Source organism: Gordionus sp. m RMFG-2023, chromosome 1 (genome assembly GCF_954871325.1).
Source record: "Gordionus sp. m RMFG-2023 chromosome 1, tfGorSpeb1-WG-v2, whole genome shotgun sequence".
Lineage (NCBI taxonomy): Eukaryota > Metazoa > Nematomorpha > Gordioida > Chordodea > Parachordodidae > Gordionus > Gordionus sp. m RMFG-2023.
Genome location: NC_088775.1, coordinates 18,006,519 through 18,027,391, shown reverse-complemented (window position 1 = coordinate 18,027,391; position 20,873 = coordinate 18,006,519). Strand labels below are relative to the sequence as shown.

The 20,873-nt window shown below is 28.2% G+C and overlaps 2 long non-coding RNA genes across 2 annotated transcripts; one reads left to right on the top strand and one right to left on the bottom strand.

The window, feature by feature from the left end:
• Nucleotides 1-3,342: 3,342 nt before the first annotated feature.
• Nucleotides 3,343-4,869, top strand: LOC135922031 (uncharacterized). The gene is made up of 4 exons (XR_010570704.1): nt 3,343-4,000; nt 4,044-4,129; nt 4,369-4,488; nt 4,540-4,869. It is a non-coding gene; the product is annotated as an uncharacterized LOC135922031 (long non-coding RNA).
• An 11,972-nt stretch (nt 4,870-16,841) lies between these two features.
• LOC135931248 (uncharacterized) lies at nt 16,842-19,881 on the bottom strand. Its single transcript, XR_010572985.1, has 3 exons — nt 19,031-19,881; nt 17,568-18,973; nt 16,842-17,231 (listed from the first exon to the last, which is right to left on the bottom strand). It is a non-coding gene; the product is annotated as an uncharacterized LOC135931248 (long non-coding RNA).
• Between the last annotated feature and the right edge of the window lie 992 nt (nt 19,882-20,873).

Below are 20,873 nucleotides of genomic sequence, written 5' to 3'. Positions count from 1 at the left end.
GTCTCTTGTATGCACGCTATATCAACTTTTCTCCTGTTCAACATTGATGCCAATTCTCTCGTCTTACCTTTAAGCGTCCCAATATTCAAACTTGCCAGTCTTGTCTTCTTTGCTTTGACCTTTACTTTATTTTTCACAGGATGGAGGTCTACACCCTGCGCGTCGCATGGAGGGAACGCCCTAGCTTTCATATTCATATTTTCATTTGTGTCCTTCATTTTGTTTATTGGACAGGTATCCTTAGCACCCGGCTGTCCAGGCCTGTCGGTGACCGGGGTGTCATCTCTAAGCTCCGAAATTCATCATACCATATGTCTTTACACATCAGTCATCGAAGAAAAACTTGAAAGTTTTTATGGTTCTTACCAGGATTGAACCCGCGTCCTTGTTCATACTCGTGTTTCCAAGCCTACATCTTACCCATTAGGCCACCCCAAATATTTATATATAATACAATTTAATTTGAAATTCTTTTTCATTTTGAAGTAAGAGATTTTTTTCTATTTCAAAATTCAAATTTATCTTACAATTTACTTTAAAATTTATATTATGTCAATTTTCAAAAATCTAACAATCTACTCCTACAACATTCCTGGCCTACTTTCAAAAACAACTATACTTAGGAAACTCCTTGATCAATATGATATTAACATTTTTTTAATTTTAACACAAGAATCTCTTATTACCAATAATATAAAAAAAAAAAAAGAGAAAACAAAACAAAACAAAAAAGAGAAAACAAAAATAAATAAATTACAAATTATAAAAACTAACTCTTCTTCCTTTACTCCTTCACCCCCCCCCCCCCCTCCTCCTTTTTTCTAATACATATTCCTATCTTATCTTATAATAAAAAACATTATTTACAATGTGGATCCTGGCTTATCCACGAGTGGTACCCGTCATCCCACTCAAATTAAACGGGACCATGACAGTAGGGTAAATTACTGTCAACTTTGTGGATCCTGGCTTATCCACGAGTGGTACCCGTCATTCCACTCAAATTAAATGGGACCCAGACAGTAGGGTAAATTTTCTGCCAAACGGTGAATGCAAATTCACTGCACTGGAGACGCCCTCTATGGGGTGGTGGAGTGCCAACTTAATTGTGGGATGTCTCCCCAGTGTATAATATGATATGATGATATTATGAAGTAAGAGAAATTATCCATGAGTAGTGTTGTTGAAAGGGTTGATTTAGCCAATTTTTTAAAAACGATTCATTAAAATTTTATCTAAAATAATATTACTTAAAATAAGTCTTGAAATTTCGCTAATAGATATCCATATCTTTCAGTTATATATGAACAAAATCTCCAGATTTGTGTAATATTTATTGGTTGAAATAGTGAATTAGTCGTTTTTAAAATTAAAATGTGCTTAATCAGCCGTACCCATGATAATGAAATATTGATGGTTTCATTTTCAAGCACACTATATTCCTTAAATATTTACTTTGCAACTACATACATTTTTTATGACATGAAAAGCCTGACTTCTACTCTTCTGAATCAAAACTCTAGTAAATTCTTTCAAATGCATGGAAGATGTTTGGGAGAGTAATGAGACTCTTTTTTAATTGCTGAGGATTATACATAATACATAATATATCTCTGTCAAGTTATTACTTTTATTCATTAATTTTTTATTTTTTCTAGATTCAAAGAAATAAATTCTCTTCTTTATTTACTAATTTATCTCAATCAATTCATCATAACTTAATTCTTTCTTATCTTCTCCAATTCTTTACCTAAGTTATTATAAAGTTTAGCAAGTACCATTATAAATCAATTATTTATTTCCTTTAACAATTTATTTTTTCTATATATTAATCTTATTAACTTAATTTAAACAAAATAATATAAATCAACATTTAATATAATTACAACTTCTTTCTTAAACAAAATTTAACTTTAATCCTCTCTTAAAACTCAATTTCATGGATATTTTCTTATTCATCATTTCTCTTGTCTGCTTTTTGCTTTTTCAATTTTCCAAGTATCGTCTGCTTGTTTTTTCCCCATTTTTTTCTATTTCAAAATTCAAATTTATCTTACAATTTACTTTAAAATTTATATTATGTCAATTTTCAAAAATCTAACAATCTACTCCTACAACATTCCTGGCCTACTTTCAAAAACAACTATACTTAGGAAACTCCTTGATCAATATGATATTAACATTATTTTAACACAAGAATCTCTTATTACCAATAATATTTAAAAAAAAAAAAGAGAAAACAAAAAAAATAAATAAATAAATTACAAAAACTAATTCTTCTTCCTCTTTACTCCTTAATCATCCCCCCCCCTTTTTTCTAATACATATTCCTATCTTATCTTTTTTAATAAATAAACATTATTTACAATGTGGATCCTGGCTTATCCACGAGTGGTACCCGTCATCCCACTCAAATTAAACGGGACCCTGTCAGTAGGGTAAATTACTGTCAACTTTGTGGATCCTGGCTTATCCACGAGTGGTACCCGTCATCCCACTCAAATTAAACGGGACCCAGACAGTAAGGTAAATTTTCTGCCAAACGGTGAATGCAAATTCACTGCACCGGAGACGCCCTCTATGGGGTGGTGGAGTGCCCACTTAATTGTGGGATGTCCCCCCAGTGTATAATATGATATGATATGACATTATGAAGTAAAGACTTTTTCGTCTGCGGAAAAATGGCTGATGTTAAATCGCCACCTCCAAGAAATAATGATATCTATCAATTCTACAAATACTTCTATCACTCACAATTTCATTTTCAAGCACACTAATTTCCTTAAATATTTACTTTGCGACTACATACATTTTTTATGACATGAAAAGCCTGACTTCTACTCTTCTGAATCAAAACTAGTAAATTCTTTCAAATGCATGGAAGATGTTTGGGAGAGTAATGAGACTCTTTTTTAATTGCTGAGGATTATACATATCCCATAATATATCTCTGTCAAGTTATTACTTTTATTCATTAATTTTTTTATTTTTACTAGATTCAAAGAAATAAATTCTCTTCTTTATTTACTAATTTATCTCAATCAATTCATCATAACTTAATTCTTTCTTATCTTCTCCAATTCTTTACCTAGGCTACTATTATTTATCTTTTATTTCAATTATTTATTTCCTTTAACAATTTATTTTATCTATATATTAATCTTATTAACTTAATTTAAACAAAATAATATAAATCAACATTTAATATAATTACAACTTCTTTCTTAAACAAAATTTAACTTTAATCCTCTCTTAAAACTCAATTTCATGGATATTTTCTTATTCATCATTTCTATTGTCTGCTTTTTGCATTTTCAATTTTCCAAGTATCGTCTGCTTATTTTTCCCCATTTTTTTTTTCTATTTCAAAATTCAAATTTATCTTACAATTTACTTTAAAATTTATATTATGTCAATTTTCAAAAATCTAACAATCTACTCCTACAACATTCCTGGCCTACTTTCAAAAACAACTATACTTAGGAAACTCCTTGATCAATATGATATTAACATTATTTTAACACAAGAATCTTTTATTACCAATTATATATAAAAAAAAATAGAAAACAAAACAAAAAAGAGAAAACAAAACAAAAAAAAATAAATAAATTACAAAAACTAATTCTTCTTCCTCTTACTCCTTAATCACCCCACCTCCTCCTCTTTTTTCTAATACATATTCCTATCTTATCTTTTATAATAAATAAACATTATTTACAATGTGGATCCTGGCTTATCCACGAGTGGTACCCGTCATCCCACTCAAATGAAACGGGACACTGACAGTAGGGTAAATTACTGTCAACTTTGTGGATCCTGGCTTATCCACGAGTGGTACCTGTCATCCCACTCAAATTAAACAGGACCCAGACAGTAGGGTAAATTTTCTGCCAAACAGTGAATGCAAATTCACTGCACTGGAGACGCCCTCTATGGGGTGGTGGAGTGCCCACTTAAATGTGGGATGTCTCCCCAGTGTATAATATGATATGATTATGAAGTAAAATTTTAACAATATATTTTTTATTTCAGAAATATTTTAGCTCAAATTATAATGATATATATGACTTCCTAAAATGTTCTAACACCGCCTTCAAGATTATAGAAAATCAATTATTCTATGGGGAAAGTAAATTTTAGATATGTCATGATTAATTTATTAAAATTAGCCATTATAAGTTTAATGCAATATATAATATTTTAACATTGAAAAATGATCAGGCCATTGATTATTATCTTTTTTTCATTAAAAATTAATTATAGCTGCAAATGTAAGTGTATATATATATATATATATGTAAGAACATTTGATAAAATTTTACATATAGGCATTATTAAATGCTATTTTACAACTAAAATTTAATTTAGATTATCATATAAAGATGGTCTAAAGCCTCCCAAACGTTGTCGGGATGTAGACTATGGGAAACAACTTGGTGAACCCACCATCCTGGTGCAAATTGAAGGTGATGGGAATTGTTTTTATAGGTAAAACATATTAATATAAAATTTCATTTTATTCTACTTTATATAATTTAGGGCGATTAGTGTAGAGCTTACTGGAGCTCAAAATTTCCATGTTATTCTCAGGCAATGGTTGGCACAATTTATGCTAACATCCGAGATGGGAAAGGTAATTGAAAATTATCTTTACGACACGAACAAAAAAATAGACATAAAAACTTATGTCTTAAATAATGTAATGACACAGCAGATATGGGCTTCTGACACAGAAGTCAGGGCGATGGCCACAATGTTAAATACGGCTATTTTTACTTATATAAAATATAATAATTTTGTATGGGCCCGATATGACCCATTTTATATTCGCTACAATATTAAAATATTTAATAATAATTTTATTTATATAAAAAATGGGGGGAGTCATTTTGAAAATGTTTTAGATTGTGATTTATCTTATATCTAATCACTATTTATTATTTTTATTAAAAAAAATTTTTTATATAAATATATTTCATTCATATTATAATTTATTGCTTTATATATATATTTTTTATGAAAGTTGTAGTTTATAAATAATATTAAATTACATTCTGATATGCATTATATGATAATAATTATATTTTTCCATGATGTATTTATTAAATTTAAAATTATGTATAAATATTTATATCAATAAAGTTCTTCGTCTATTTTCTTATACCAAATAAAGTTTTATTTAATATTTGTGACCCAATTCAGTACAAAATAATATAGAGATGGATTATCTTTAAAACATTATATTAGGTAAACAAAATAAGCATTACGATTAAGCCATTTAGGCTAAGAATTATCTTACTGTTTCTTTGCAGTGATTTTTAGAGGGTTGGGTAGAAAAGTCGGTTTGCCTCTAGTAAATTTTCTGGCATATATGAGCTTTGTCTAAATTTCGAGAAGATGTACTTTGTATAAGAAATATCATGGGATCGGAGTATTTGGTTATTTTATAAATTTCATGTTGTGTAAATTAGCATGTTAGTAAGGATCTTTTCCCTACCTAAATATTGGTAAACTTTAATTGGAGCCTCCTATCAATAATCTGAGCTAGAGGTCTGGATTGTGTGGTTTTTTTGCCCGTACTTTAAAAAAAATATTTTCAACATTAGGCGAGAGTGTTAAAAAATTTGGGAGAATTATATTTTTCAGGCGAAATGAGCAGAACAGTAAATAGTTTTTCATAATATTCTATATTATGTTTAATTAAAAATACATTAAAGCCATAAAATAATTTTAAAACAAAATATATATAAAAAAAATTAAAAGTGAGAGCGAGGGCAGGTTAAATAAATCTTTTCGCTAAAAACCTGCCCATTACAGACCTCGAATCTGCATATCTTATCACACACTATTTGGTATGATATGCAGACTAAAATTATAAATTTAAAACTATAGAGAGGAGGCGACTATTTAGATACGATAGATAAAAAAAAACAATTTAAATAAAAAATGTACGCTACATGGATTTAAACCCGTATTTTGAGGATAGGTAATGTAAGTCTTACTAACTAGACTACCCACCACACCTAGTAATGCTTAATTTTATTTGTTATATATAATCTAATTAAATTTATATATATCAAAAAGAGAAATTTTATTATATTGTTAACTTTAATGATGTTAAAATAAAGATGAGCTCTTGAAATGAAACAATATATATTTTACAAAGCATTACTTAGATATTATTTTAAAACATAGATTATAATTAAATAGTTAGGTGTGATACCATTATTGTCTCTATATTATATATTATATCCTTAACTTTAATGATGTTTCTTGATTTTAAAGCTCTCATTATTCGACTTAAACTTAAAAAAATAAAGATGAGTTCTTAAAATGAAACGATATATATCTTGCAAAGCATTATTAAAATATTTTCGTGTGAAAGTGATCTGTGAGATTTCGAAATCTCACGCAATCACTTTCACACGGATGGGTTGTGAGATTTTGATGATAATGGCCCCCAATGTTTTTGAAGCGATAAATCTAAAGCAAAAATTTTCATGACATGAATTTAAATGATAGTATAATATAGAGACAATAATGGTATAAAATTTAAGTGTTAAATTATAATCTATGTTTTAGAATAATATTTTAATAATGCTTTGCAAGATATATATCGTTTCATTTTAAGAACTCATCTTTATTTTTTTAAGATCATTAAGTCGAATAATGAGAGCTGTAAAATCAAGGAACATCATTAAAGTTAAGGATATAAAATATAATATAGAGACAATAATGGTATCACACCTAACTATTTAATTATAATTTATGTTTTAAAATCAGAGTTGTTAAAAGATCGAATCAAAAGATCGACGATCTGGATTCGATCGCAAATTTGTCAATTTTACGAGATTTATGATTCTGACTTAAATTGAGGATCGAGATCATTTTGTTTAAAATTCGATCCCGATATTTTTAAAAATTAATTTTTTATTTAAAAAGCAGTAAATAAAATAAAAATTTTGAAAATTAAATTAAAATATAATTTTTAAAAAAATATCTATCTTCATATTTTATCAACTTTCATTATCAACTTCCATTCCACCATTTATTTTATAGATATATTTATTCATTTCCTAAATTTTACGAGATTTAGAGCTCTTACAAGTTATTTAATATAAATTTATAATAATATATTAATATTTATTTTAATAGGTAAATGTAAATGTCCATTATAGATTTAAAAGATTCTATTGCTTCTACCATTGATGTAACAGCAGATATAAGTGAGAATGAGAATCTTTTACCATTTTTGAAATTACGTAAATATTTTACTTTATATGAAATGGATGAAAGCAACTCTTATAATATGATCAGCACCAAATGCCGTCTCTGTAAGAAGATAATATCATCTTCCAAAATATCATCCTCGAACTTAAAGAGACATTTACAATTAATTCTTATAAATTTTTTTTATTTGATAATCTTAATGTCAACATGTTTAAATTTAATTTATTACATTAATGAGTTGAGCAGGTCCTACAGAAATGGAATCTAGATACAGATTCTTTATAAAAAAAATGAATTATTAGATACAGTATAATTAATAAAATATTTGATGAGGAGTTAATCTTGGTTTTGTTATTTATATATAATAATTAGGCATTTATTTTTTAATATTACTATTATATTAGTTTAATTTTCAAAAGAAGAGTATTTATAATAAATAGAAGTGTAATAACTAATAATTAAGCTTTTATAATGTATTTTGACTTTCTTTAATATAATTAAAACATCCAGTTCAATGTTATTTGTATTGAACTTAGCAATGTTTCACCAAAATAAATATCTATTCTATTATTTCTTTATTATAATATGTTAAATCTAATCAATTAGTATTATAGTTTCAGTTTGAGCTTGATTATATAATCCTCTTGACACAATTTTTAGGGCTATTTTTAATAATATATTTTGAATTGAAAGTATTTTTTGTATCATTTGACTCAATCTATAAGTTCTTAAATGCCAAAAAGCCTCATTATATTCATAATAGGAAAATACTTTATCAAAATCTTAGGCCCATATCATCTTGGGCAACTATTAATAATGATAGACAATATTGTAAACTTAAATTTTTAAGATCCCCCTTTTAACTACTAATAAAACATACTTTAATATGTTTAAGAAAATTTGTTAAACCCTTAATCCATAGTTCTTAAATGCCAAAAAGGCTCATTATATTCATATATAGAAAAATATTTTATCAAAATCTTTAGCCCATATCATCTTGGGCAACTTTTAATAATGATAGACAAAGACAATATTGTAAACTTAAAATTTAAAATAACCTATATGAACCTTTTTTAACCATATATAAATTTAATAATATACTTTAATATGTTTAACAAAATTTGTGTTAAACCCTTTATCATTTTTTTGTTTATATAGGTTTTACATTCAGCCTGTACATTGTTTTTTTAACTTTAAATTTCCATATAAAATTTTAAAAATGAAATTTGATTCAGGAGAAGTTATTTTCATCTTTTATAAAGAAAAAGCACAGTGAATTTAAAAATGAGATTACCAAACACATCAACGAATTCTCTACACAAAAAAATATATCACTGCAAAACCAAAGTGGTTCTGGTTGCAAATCCAGACAATCTAAATTAAATTTCAACAATCTAAACATTCCAGCTGTATCGCAAAAAACAGCAGACAAGGTTATCATGGATTTTATTATTGACACCTTCCAACCACTGTCTCTGGTTGATGATCCTTCATTTGAAAAAATGATTAAAACATTTTCTCCTGCGACAAAAATTATTTATCGCCAAACTGGGCAACAGGATATCTACTTCCTTCTCTTATATGACGACAAATCTTATAAGAGATTTGTCTGAAATTTCTTATATATGAACCATTGCTGATTGTCGGAGTGGTCATCGAAGGTATATTATATTTATATAAATTTTATAATGTTTATTTTATTAGGGCTTTTATTGGACTTACTGCACATTAGCTGGATCCGTTAACCCTCAAGAGAAGGTCAGCCGCTTTGGCACTGAAGAGGATAATTGGGAGGCAAACATATGATGTTTTGGCCAACGAAATCATGGGCATCCATAAGTTCTATAAAATTCATAAATAGGTGGTGAAGATGGTGACTGACAATGGAACCAACTTTGTCAAGGCATTTAAGTAATATTTATATTTAGCAAAAAATATTTAAATAAATTTATTTTTTCTAGAGTTTTTGGAGAAATTGAAGAAGATATTAGTGAGGATATGGAATTGATAAATTTGGATGACATATTATCCGTTGATGACCCAATTATTCCTACTATCAGCCTACAAAAACATCAACTTTGTTGCCATAATCTTAACCTTATTGCAACAAGAGATGCGGAGATGGCAGATTGTGATCTCAATTATAAACGAATATCTAGATCCACTTTTGCAAAATGTTTTGCTTTAGCTAATAAACAAAATATGTCGTCAAAAATGGCGGATATTTTATTGGAGAAATTGGGAAGATATTTAATAGCTCCCAACGAGACAAGATGGAATTCTTATTACCAATCCATGAAATTAATAGATAAGATGCTTTCTGAAATGTTTTCAGAAGTAGAACAAGTATGTGATCAAATTGGATTTGCAATGTTTAGGCAAGAGGAATGTTTTTTTGTTAAAGAGTATGCAACAGTAATACAATGATATTCTCTAAATAAATTTAAATTTTATAGGTTATTGAACCTTTGGCGATCTCGTTAAAAATGTTGGAACGGGAGGATAATATGGAGCAGGGATATCTAACTCCCGTTCTATCGATATTAATAGATAAATTAACGAAATTTAGCTGCCTGCGGTATTGTCAGCCCCTTGTAGATAGTGTTCTTAGAGGTATTGATAAAAGGTAATATTTTTTTATGCAATTATTTTATATTATCAGATATCTGCAAAATATATTAAGAAATTGCAAAGATCTGGCAAATTTAGGAAAATATTTTTAACAGGCCAGTTCTACTAAACCTCTGATATCTAGTAAAATATTAATGGGCCTTTGAAGACATTAAAATTTATTAGATTATTTGAATTTTAAAATATTTTGATTAATATTCTTTGTAAATAAATTACAATGTTAATTTCTTTGTATATTAAGTATTAAGTTTACATTTAATCAATATTTATGATATGACCCAAATATAAATAAATACCATACAGATGATGTGCCAGACTTGACTGTAAAATTTAAAAGGGTTAAGTTTTGCAGATACTCGATTTGATTTATATGAATAAAATGAACACTTATTTAATAATAAATTAATTATCATTTCATAATATAGATTTCCTGTATGAAGACAGTAACATTTTGGCAGCCATGACACCCTAAATTTAAACTTAATTGGCCTTATATTAATCTGCCACAAAATATGATGGTAAAAGAAAGATTAGTTGCCCATTTGGAAAATATGCAGGAACAACCATATGCGGATACCTCAAATGATTGTATGGATGACAATGCTTTTTTTGGGAAAAATACTGTACAAAATGCTTGTTCCGTTAAATAAAATTTTTATTCAAATGATGATTCCATGAATATTTTTAATACTTATATTAATTTAAAAAAAATATTGAATATAATACACCTTTGCCTTATTTAGTAAAGCTAAACATGTTTTAAATGAAAGACGCGGATGTTTAAATGATGATAATTTAAAAAAAATTTAATTATTAAAAGCTAATTTTAATTATAAATAAATATATTATAATTGTTATATTTATTATTCAATTACAATAAATTTCTACCATATTTAATTTATTTTTATATTAGTTAATTTTGCATCGGTTATATTATATTATTATTCAATTACAATAAATTTATAACATATATTAGTTAATTTTGCATCGGTCAGAAATTTCCTTCAGAAATTTAAATAGAAAAAAGATCGATTGGATTTCGATCCTCTTTTTTTGAAAAGATCGTGATCGGGATTCGATCGTTTTAAAAAGATCGGTTAACAAGCCTGTTTAAAATAATATTTTAGTAATGCTTTGTAAAATATATATTGTTTCATTTAAAGAGCTCATCTTTATTTTAACATCATTAAAGTTAACAATATAATAAATTTCTCTTTTTGATATATATAAATTTAATTAGATTATATATAACAAATAAAATTAAGCATTACAAGGTGTGGTAGATAGTCTAGTTAGTAAGACTTACATTACCTATCCTCAAAATGCGGGTTCAAATATATGTAGCGTACATTTTTTATTTAAATTATTTTTTTTCATTTATCTTATCTAAATAGTCGCCGCCTCTCTATAGTTTTAAATTTATAATTTTAGTCTGCATATCATACCAAATAGTGTGTGATAAGATATGCAGATTAGAGGTCTGTAATGGGCAGGTTTTTACTGCCCTCGCTCTCACTTATAATTTTTTTTATATATATTTTGTTTTAAAATTATTTTATGGCTGGTTTGGCTCTTTATTTATTTTAATGTATTTTTAATTAAACATATAATATGGAATATTATGAAAAACTATTTACTGTTCTGCTCATTTCGCCTGAAAAATATCAAATTCTCCCAAATTTTTTAACCCTCTCGCCTATTGTTGTTAAACGACTAGTTTTGAGTCGATTTTTAAAAACGGCTAACTCAATATTTTAACCAGAAAAAATATTGCCTAAACCTCGAGATTTGGCTACTAGATGCCCAAACCTCTGTTCCTTCCACTTACAAAATCTTCAGGCTTGCGCAATAGTATTCTGGATGAAATATTGAGTTAGCCGTTTTTAAAAATCGGCTCAAATTGAGCCGTTTAACAACACTACTCTCGCCCAATGTTGAAAATATTTTTTTTAAAGTACGGGGGAAAAAACCACTCAATCCAGACCTTTAGTTCAGATTATTGATTGGAGCCTTCAATCAATATCATAATAAAAGTTTAGCAATATTTAGGTAGGGAAGAGATCCTTACTAATATGCTAATTTACACAACATGAAATTTATAAAATAACCAAATACTCCGATCCCATGATATTTCTTATACAGAGTACATCTTCTCGATAGACATTAACTTAGACAAATCTCATAAATGACAGAAAATTTACTAGAGGCAAACCGCCTTTTCTACCCAACCCTCTAAAAATCACTACAAAGAAACAATAAGATAAATTCTTAGCCTAAATGGCTTAATCGTAATGCTTATTTTGTTTACCTATTATAATGTTTTAAAGATAATCCATCTCTATATTATTTTGTACTAAATTGGGTCACAAATATTAGATAAAACTTTATTTGGTATAAGAAAATAGACGAAGAACTTTATTGATATAAATATTTATAGATAATTTTAAATTTAATAAAAACATCATGGAAAAATATAATTATTATCATATATTGCATATCAGAATGTAATTGAATATTATTTATAAACTACAACTTTCATAAAAAATACATATATAAGGCGATAAATTATAATATGAATGAAATATATTTATTTATTTAGGAAGTCATAAATATCATTATAATTTGAGCTAAAATATTTCTGAAATAAAAAATATATTGTTAAAAACTTACTTCATAATCGTATCGTATCATACACTGGGGAGACATCCCACAATTAAGTGGGCACTCCACCACCCTATAGGCGTCTCCAGTGCAGTGAATTTGCATTCACTGTTGGCAGAAAATTTACCCTACTGTCTGGGCCCGTTTAATTTGAGTGGGATGACGGATACCACTCGTGGATAAGCCAGGATCCACAAAGTTGACAGTAATTTAATTTACCCTACTGTCAGGGTCCCGTTTAATTTGAATGGGATGACGGGTACCACTCGTGGATAAGCCAGGATCCACAAAGTTGACAGTAATAATATCATATTGATTAAGGAGCTTCCTAAGTATAGTTATTTTTGAAAGCAGGCCAGGAATGTTGTAGGAGTAGATTATTAGATTTTACCTTAAATCGAGGAGCCAACCCGAGGACCATTCTCTACTCTTCTCCATTTCCGCAGACAGCGGGTATGAATTTCTCGAAGCTTTTCCATCGCGAAACCTTGACAAGCTCCTAAGCAATGATGAGCTACGTCACGCCATCAGTCTAAGACTTAATTGTGATATGGTAATACCCTATCACTGCATCCTTTGTCAAACGCCGGTCAACTCCAAAGGCCGTCACTCTTTACACTGCAAGCGCTGTAGAGGCAGATTCATTAGACATTCAAAATGCAATGATACTATTGCCAGGGCCCTAAAATCTGCTGGTATCCCATCAACCCTAGAACCCACTGGACTCTACAATTCTGATGGTAAACGTCCCGATGGCTCTACCATGATCCCTTGGAAGAGGGGGGAATTTCTAACCTGGGATTTCTCATGCATCGATCCCCTTGCCCCTTCCCAATATAAATAGAGATGCTCTAGTAGACGTCGAGACGAATAAACTCGCTAAATATTCGCCATCGCTTCCGGCCAATTACACATTCCTACCACTAATCGCCACGACTCTAACATCGTTCGGCTCTCACGCCCTTGCCTTCTTTAAAGAGCTGGGGAAACGGATCTCTACTAGGACCGAAGATCCCAACGAGGGTTACTACCTACGCCAAAGATTAGCCCTCAATATAATAAAATCCAATTACCTCAGCTTCATATTCTCAATGACTGATACCCCCTAATTACTTACAATTTATATCTAAATTTTATTCATTAATTAATATTGAATTTATGATTTTATTTTTATATTTAATATTACATAAATTACTAATATCTTAAATGTTCTATTATATGATATTCTAACTGATTAATATAATATATTGTATTTAATTTAATATAAATTTTAAAGTAAATTGTAAGATAAATTTGAATTTTGAAATAGAAAAAAATGGGGAAAAAATAAGCAGACGATACTTGGAAAATTGAAAAAGCAAAAAGCAGACAAGAGAAATGATGAATAAGAAAATTTCCATGAAATTAAGTTTTAAGAGAGGATTAAAGTTAAATTTTGTTTAAGAATGAATTTGTAATGATATTAAATGTTGATTTATATTATATTGTTTAAATTAAGTTAATAAGATTAATATATAGAAAAAATAAATTGTTAAAGGAAATAAATAATTAAAATAAAAGATAAATAAATGATTTATAATGGTATTTGATAAACTTTATAGTAGCTTAGGTAAAGAATTGGAGAAGATAAGAAAGAATTAAGTTATGATGAATTGATTGAGATAAATTAGTAAATAAAGAAGAGAATTTATTTCTTTGATTGAAAAAAAAAAAAATTTAATGAATAAAAGTAATAACTTGACAGAGATATATTATGGGTTATGTATAATCATCAGATTAAAAAAAGAGTCTCATTACTCTCGCAAAACATCTTCCATGCATTTGAAAGAATCTACTAGAGTTTTGATTCAGAAGAGTAGAAGTCAGGCTTTTCATGTCATAAAAAATGTATGTAGTCGCAAAGTAAATATTTAAGGAATATAGTGTGCTTGAAAATGAAATTGTGAGTGATAGAAGTATTTGTAGAATTGATAGATATCTATAAAATATAAAAGATTAAATAAAAAATAAATAGGCCTGGGAGTTCAAATAAAGATATGGTAATCCATTATTTCTCGGAAGTGGCGATTTAACATCAGCCATTTTCCCACAGACGAAAAATCAAAAAAATTCATTTTTAATATTGGATTCAGGTCTAAATCGCATTAATCAAAATAGCATAAACATACTCACTTTATGTTCACAATAGAAATGATATAATATATTAAATGGAAAATATGCCTTACTTATCATATCATATTATACACTGGGGAGACATCCCACAATTAAGTGGGCACTCTACCACCCCATCTGGGCCCTGTTTAATTTGAGTGGGATGACAGGTACCACTCGTGGATAAGCCAGGATCCACAAAGTTGACAGTAATTTACCCTACTGTCAGGGTCCCGTTTAATTTGAGTGGGATGACGGGTACCACTCGTGGATAAGCCAGGATCCACATTGTAAATAATGTTATTTATTATAAAAGATAAGATAGGAATATGTATTAGAAAAAAGGGGAGGGGGGGTGGTGATTAAGGAGTAAAGAGGAAGAAGAATTAGTTTTTGTAATTTATTTATTTTTTTTGTTTTGTTTTCTCTTTTTTGTTTTGTTTTCTCTTTTTTTTATTTTTATATTATTGGTAATAAGATATTCTTGTGTTAAAATAATGTTAATATCATATTGATCAAGGAGTTTCCTAAGTATAGTTGTTTTTGAAAGTAAGCCAGGAATGTTGTAGGAGTAGATTGTTAGATTTTTGAAAATTGACATAATATAAATTTTAAAGTAAATTGTAAGATAAATTTGAATTTTGAAATAGAAAAAAATGGGGAAAAAACAAGCAGACAATACTTGGAAAATTGAAAAAGCAAAAAGCAGACAAGAGAAATGATGAATAAGAAAATATCCATGAAATTGAGTTTTAAGAGAGGATTAAAGTTAAATTTTGTTTAAGAAAGAAGTTGTAATTATATTAAATGTTGATTTATATTATTTTGTTTAAATTAAGTTAATAAGATTAATATATAGAAAAAATAAATTGTTAAAGGAAATAAATAATTGAAATAAAAGATAAATAGATGATTTATAATGGTACTTGCTAAACTTTATAGTAGCTTAGGTAAAGAATTGGAGAAGATAAGAATGAATTAAGTTATGATGAATTGATTGAGATAAATTAGTAAATAAAGAAGAGAATTTATTTCTTTGAATCTAGAAAAAATAAAAAAATTAATGAATAAAAGTAACAACTTGACAGAGATATATTATGGGTTATGTATAATCCTCAGCAATTAAAAAAGAGTCTCATTACTCTCACAAACATCTTCCATGCATTTGAAAGAATTTACTAGAGTTTTGATTCAGAAGAGTAGAAGTCAGGCTTTTCATGTCATAAAAAATGCATGTAGTCGCAAAGTAAATATTTAAGGAATATAGTGTGCTTGAAAATGAAATTGTGAGTGATAGAAGTATTTGTAGAATTGATAGATATCATTATTTCTTGGAGGTGGCGATTTAACATCAGCCATTTTCCCGCAGACAAAAAAAGTCTTTACTTCAAAATCATATCATATTATACACTGGGGAGACATCCCACAATTAAGTGGGCACTCCACCACCCCATAGAGGGCGTCTCCAGTGCAGTGAATTTGCATTCACTGTTTGGCAGAAAATTTACCCTACTGTCTGGGCCCTGTTTAATTTGAGTGGGATGACAGGTACCACTCGTGGATAAGCCAGGATCCACAAAGTTGACAGTAATTTACCCTACTGTCAGGGTCCCGTTTAATTTGAGTGGGATGACGGGTACCACTCGTGGATAAGCCAGGATCCACAATGTAAATAATGTTTATTTATTATAAAAGATAAGATAGGAATATGTATTAGAAAAAAGGGAAGGGGGGGTGATTAAGGAGTAAAGAGGAAGAAGAATTAGTTTTTGTAATTTGTAATTTATTTATTTTTTTTTGTTTTCTCTTTTTTGTTTTGTTTTCTCTTTTTTTTTATATATAATTGGTAATAAGAGATTCTTATGTTAAAATAATGTTAATATCATATTGATCAAGGAGTTTCCTAAGTATAGTTGTTTTTGAAAGTAGGCCAGGAATGTTGTAAGAGTAGATTGTTAGATTTTTGAAAATTGACATAATATAAATTTTAAAGTAAATTGTAAGATAAATTTGAATTTTGAAATAGAAAAAAAAACGGGGAAAAAATAAGCAGACGATACTTGGAAAATTGAAAAAGTAAAAAGCTGACAAGAGAAATGATGAATAAGAAAATATCCAAGAAATTGAGTTTTAAGAGAGGATTAAAGTTAAATTTTGTTTAAGAAAGAAGTTGTAATTATATTAAATGTTGATTTATATTATTTTGTTTAAATTAAGTTAATAAGATTAATATATAGATAAAATAAATTGTTAAAGGAAATAAATAATTGAAATAAAAGATAAATAATAGTAGCCTAGGTAAAGAATTGGAGAAGATAAGAAAGAATTAAGTTATGATAAATTGATTGAGATAAATTAGTAAATAAAGAAGAGAATTTATTTCTTTGAATCTAGAAAAAATAAAAAATTAATGAATAAAAGTAATAACTTGACAGAGATATATTATGTGTTATGTATAATCCTCAGCAATTAAAAAAGAGTCTCATTACTCTCCCAAACATCTTCCATGCATTTGAAAGAATTTACTAGAGTTTTGATTCAGAAGAGTAGAAGTCAGGCTTTTCATGTCATAAAAAATGTATGTAGTCGCAAAGTAAATATTTAAGGAATATAGTGTGCTTGAAAATGAAACCATCAATATTTCATTATCATGGGTACGGCTGATTAAGCACATTTTAATTTTAAAAACGACTAATTCACTATTTCAACCAATAAATATTACACAAATCTGGAGATTTTGTTCATATATAACTGAAAGATATGCGTATCTATTAGCGAAATTTCAAGACTTATTTTAAGTAATATTATTTTAGATAAAATTTTAATGAATCGTTTTTAAAAAATTGGCTAAATCAACCCTTTCAACAACACTACTCATAGATAATTTCTCTTACTTCTTAATCATATCATATATCATATTATACACTGGGGAGACATCCCACAATTAAGTGGGCACTCCACCACCCCATAGAGGGCGTTTCCAGTGCAGTGAATTTGCATTCACCGTTTGGCAGAAAATTTACCCTACTGTCTGGGTCCCGTTTAATTTGAGTGGGATGACAGGTACCACTCGTGGATAAGCCAGGATCCACAAAGTTGACAGTAATTTACCCTACTGTCTGGGTCCCGTTTAATTTGAGTGGGATGACGGGTACCACTCGTGGATAAGCCAGGATCCACATTGTAAATAATGTTTTTTATTATAAGATAAGATAGGAATATGTATTAGAAAAAAGGAGGAGGGGGGGGGGTGAAGGAGTAAAGGAAGAAGAGTTAGTTTTTATAATTTGTAATTTATTTATTTTTGTTTTCTCTTTTTTGTTTTGTTTTGTTTTGTTTTCTCTTTTTTTTTTTTTATATTATTGGTAATAAGAGATTCTTGTGTTAAAATTAAAAAAATGTTAATATCATATTGATCAAGGAGTTTCCTAAGTATAGTTGTTTTTGAAAGTAGGCCAGGAATGTTGTAGGAGTAGATTGTTAGATTTTTGAAAATTGACATAATATAAATTTTAAAGTAAATTGTAAGATAAATTTGAATTTTGAAATAGAAAAAAATGGGGAAAAAACAAGCAGACGATACTTGGAAAATTGAAAAAGCAAAAAGCAGACAAGAGAAATGATGAATAAGAAAATATCCATGAAATTGAGTTTTAAGAGAGGATTAAAGTTAAATTTTGTTTAAGAAAGAAGTTGTAATTATATTAAATGTTGATTTATATTATTTTGTTTAAATTAAGTTAATAAGATTAATATATAGAAAAAATAAATTGTTAAAGGAAATAAATAATTGATTTATAATGGTACTTGCTAAACTTTATAGTAACTTAGGTAAAGAATTGGAGAAGATAAGAAAGAATTAAGTTATGATGAATTGATTGAGATAAATTAGTAAATAAAGAAGAGAATTTATTTCTTTGAATCTAGAAAAAATAAAAAATTAATGAATAAAAGTAATAACTTGACAGAGATATATTATGTGTTATGTATAATCCTCAGCAATTAAAAAAGAGTCTCATTACTCTCCCAAACATCTTCCATGCATTTGAAAGAATTTACTAGAGTTTTGATTCAGAAGAGTAGAAGTCAGGCTTTTCATGTCATAAAAAATGTATGTAGTCGCAAAGTAAATATTTAAGGAATATAGTGTGCTTGAAAATGAGATTGTGAGTGATAGAAGTATTTGTAGAATTGATAGATATCATTATTTCTTGGAGGTGCGATTTAACATCAGCCATTTTCCCGCAGACCGAAAGATCACATAAAATTACTCAATCAAATTTTTATATTTTTTTACAAGCTGAGAAATAATTTCATAATGAAAAAGAATTTCAAATTAAATTGTATTATCTCTTACTTCATAATCATATCATATTATACACTGGGGAGACATCCCACAATTAAGTGGGCACTCCACCACCCCATAGAGGGCGTCTCCAGTGCAGTGAATTTGCATTCACCGTTTGGCAGAAAATTTACCCTACTGTCTGGGTCCCGTTTAATTTGAGTGGGATGACGGGTACCACTCGTGGATAAGCCAGGATCCACAAAGTTGACAGTAATTTACCCTACTGACAGGGTCCCGTTTAATTTGAGTGGGATGACGGGTACCACTCGTGGATAAGCCAGGATCCACATTGTAAATAATGTTTATTTATTAAAAAAGATAAGATAGGAATATGTATTAGAAAAAAGGGGGGGGGATGATTAAGGAGTAAAGAGGAAGAAGAATTAGTTTTTGTAATTTATTTATTTATTTTTTTTGTTTTGTTTTCTCTTTTTTTTTTTAAATATTATTGGTAATAAGAGATTCTTGTGTTAAAATAATGTTAATATCATATTGATCAAGGAGTTTCCTAAGTATAGTTGTTTTTGAAAGTAGGCCAGGAATGTTGTAGGAGTAGATTGTTAGATTTTTGAAAATTGACATAATATAAATTTTAAAGTAAATTGTAAGATAAATTTGAATTTTGAAATAGAAAAAAAAATGGGGAAAAAATAAGCAGACGATACTTGGAAAATTGAAAAAGCAAAAAGCAGACAAGAGAAATGATAAATAAGAAAATATCCATGAAATTGAGTTTTAAGAGAGGATTAAAGTTAAATTTTGTTTAAGAAAGAAGTTGTAATTATATTAAATGTTGATTTATATTATTTTGTTTAAATTAAGTTAATAAGATTAATATATAGAAAAAATAAATTGTTAAAGGAAATAAATAATTGATTTATAATGGTACTTGCTAAACTTTATAATAACTTAGGTAAAGAATTGGAGAAGATAAGAAAGAATTAAGTTATGATGAATTGATTGAGATAAATTAGTAAATAAAGAAGAGAATTTATTTCTTTGAATCTAGAAAAAATAAAAAATTAATGAATAAAAGTAATAACTTGACAGAGATATATTATGTGTTATGTATAATCCTCAGCAATTAAAAAAGAGTCTCATTACTCTCCCAAACATCTTCCATGCATTTGAAAGAATTTACTAGAGTTTTGATTCAGAAGAGTAGAAGTCAGGCTTTTCATTTCATAAAAAATGTATGTAGTGGCAAAGTAAATATTTAAGGAATATAGTGTGCTTGAAAATGAAATTGTGAGTGCGATTTAACATCAGCCATTTTCCCGCAGACGAAAAAAATCTCAATATAATTATTTTATCGATTAGTTTAATAAAAATGAAAATTTAATATAATTTAAAGTGACCTCTTACTTCATAATATCATATCATATATCATATCATATTATACACTGGGGAGACATCCCACAATTAAGTGGGCACTCCACCACCCCATAGAGGGCGTCTCCAGTGCAGTGAATTTGCATTCACCGTTTGGCAGAAAATTTACCCTACTGTCTGGGTCCCGTTTAATTTGAGTGGGATGACGGGTACCACTCGTGGATAAGCCAGGATCCACAAAGTTGACAGTAATTTACCCTACTGACAGGGTCCCGTTTAATTTGAGTGGGATGACGGGTACCACTCGTGGATAAGCCAGGATCCACATTGTAAATAATGTTTATTTATTAAAAAAGATAAGATAGGAATATGTATTAGAAAAAGGGGGGGGGATGATTAAGGAGTAAAGAGGAAGAAGAATTAGTTTTTGTAATTTATTTATTTATTTTTTTTGTTTTGTTTTCTCTTTTTTTTTTTTAAATATTATTGGTAATAAGAGATTCTTGTGTTAAAATAATGT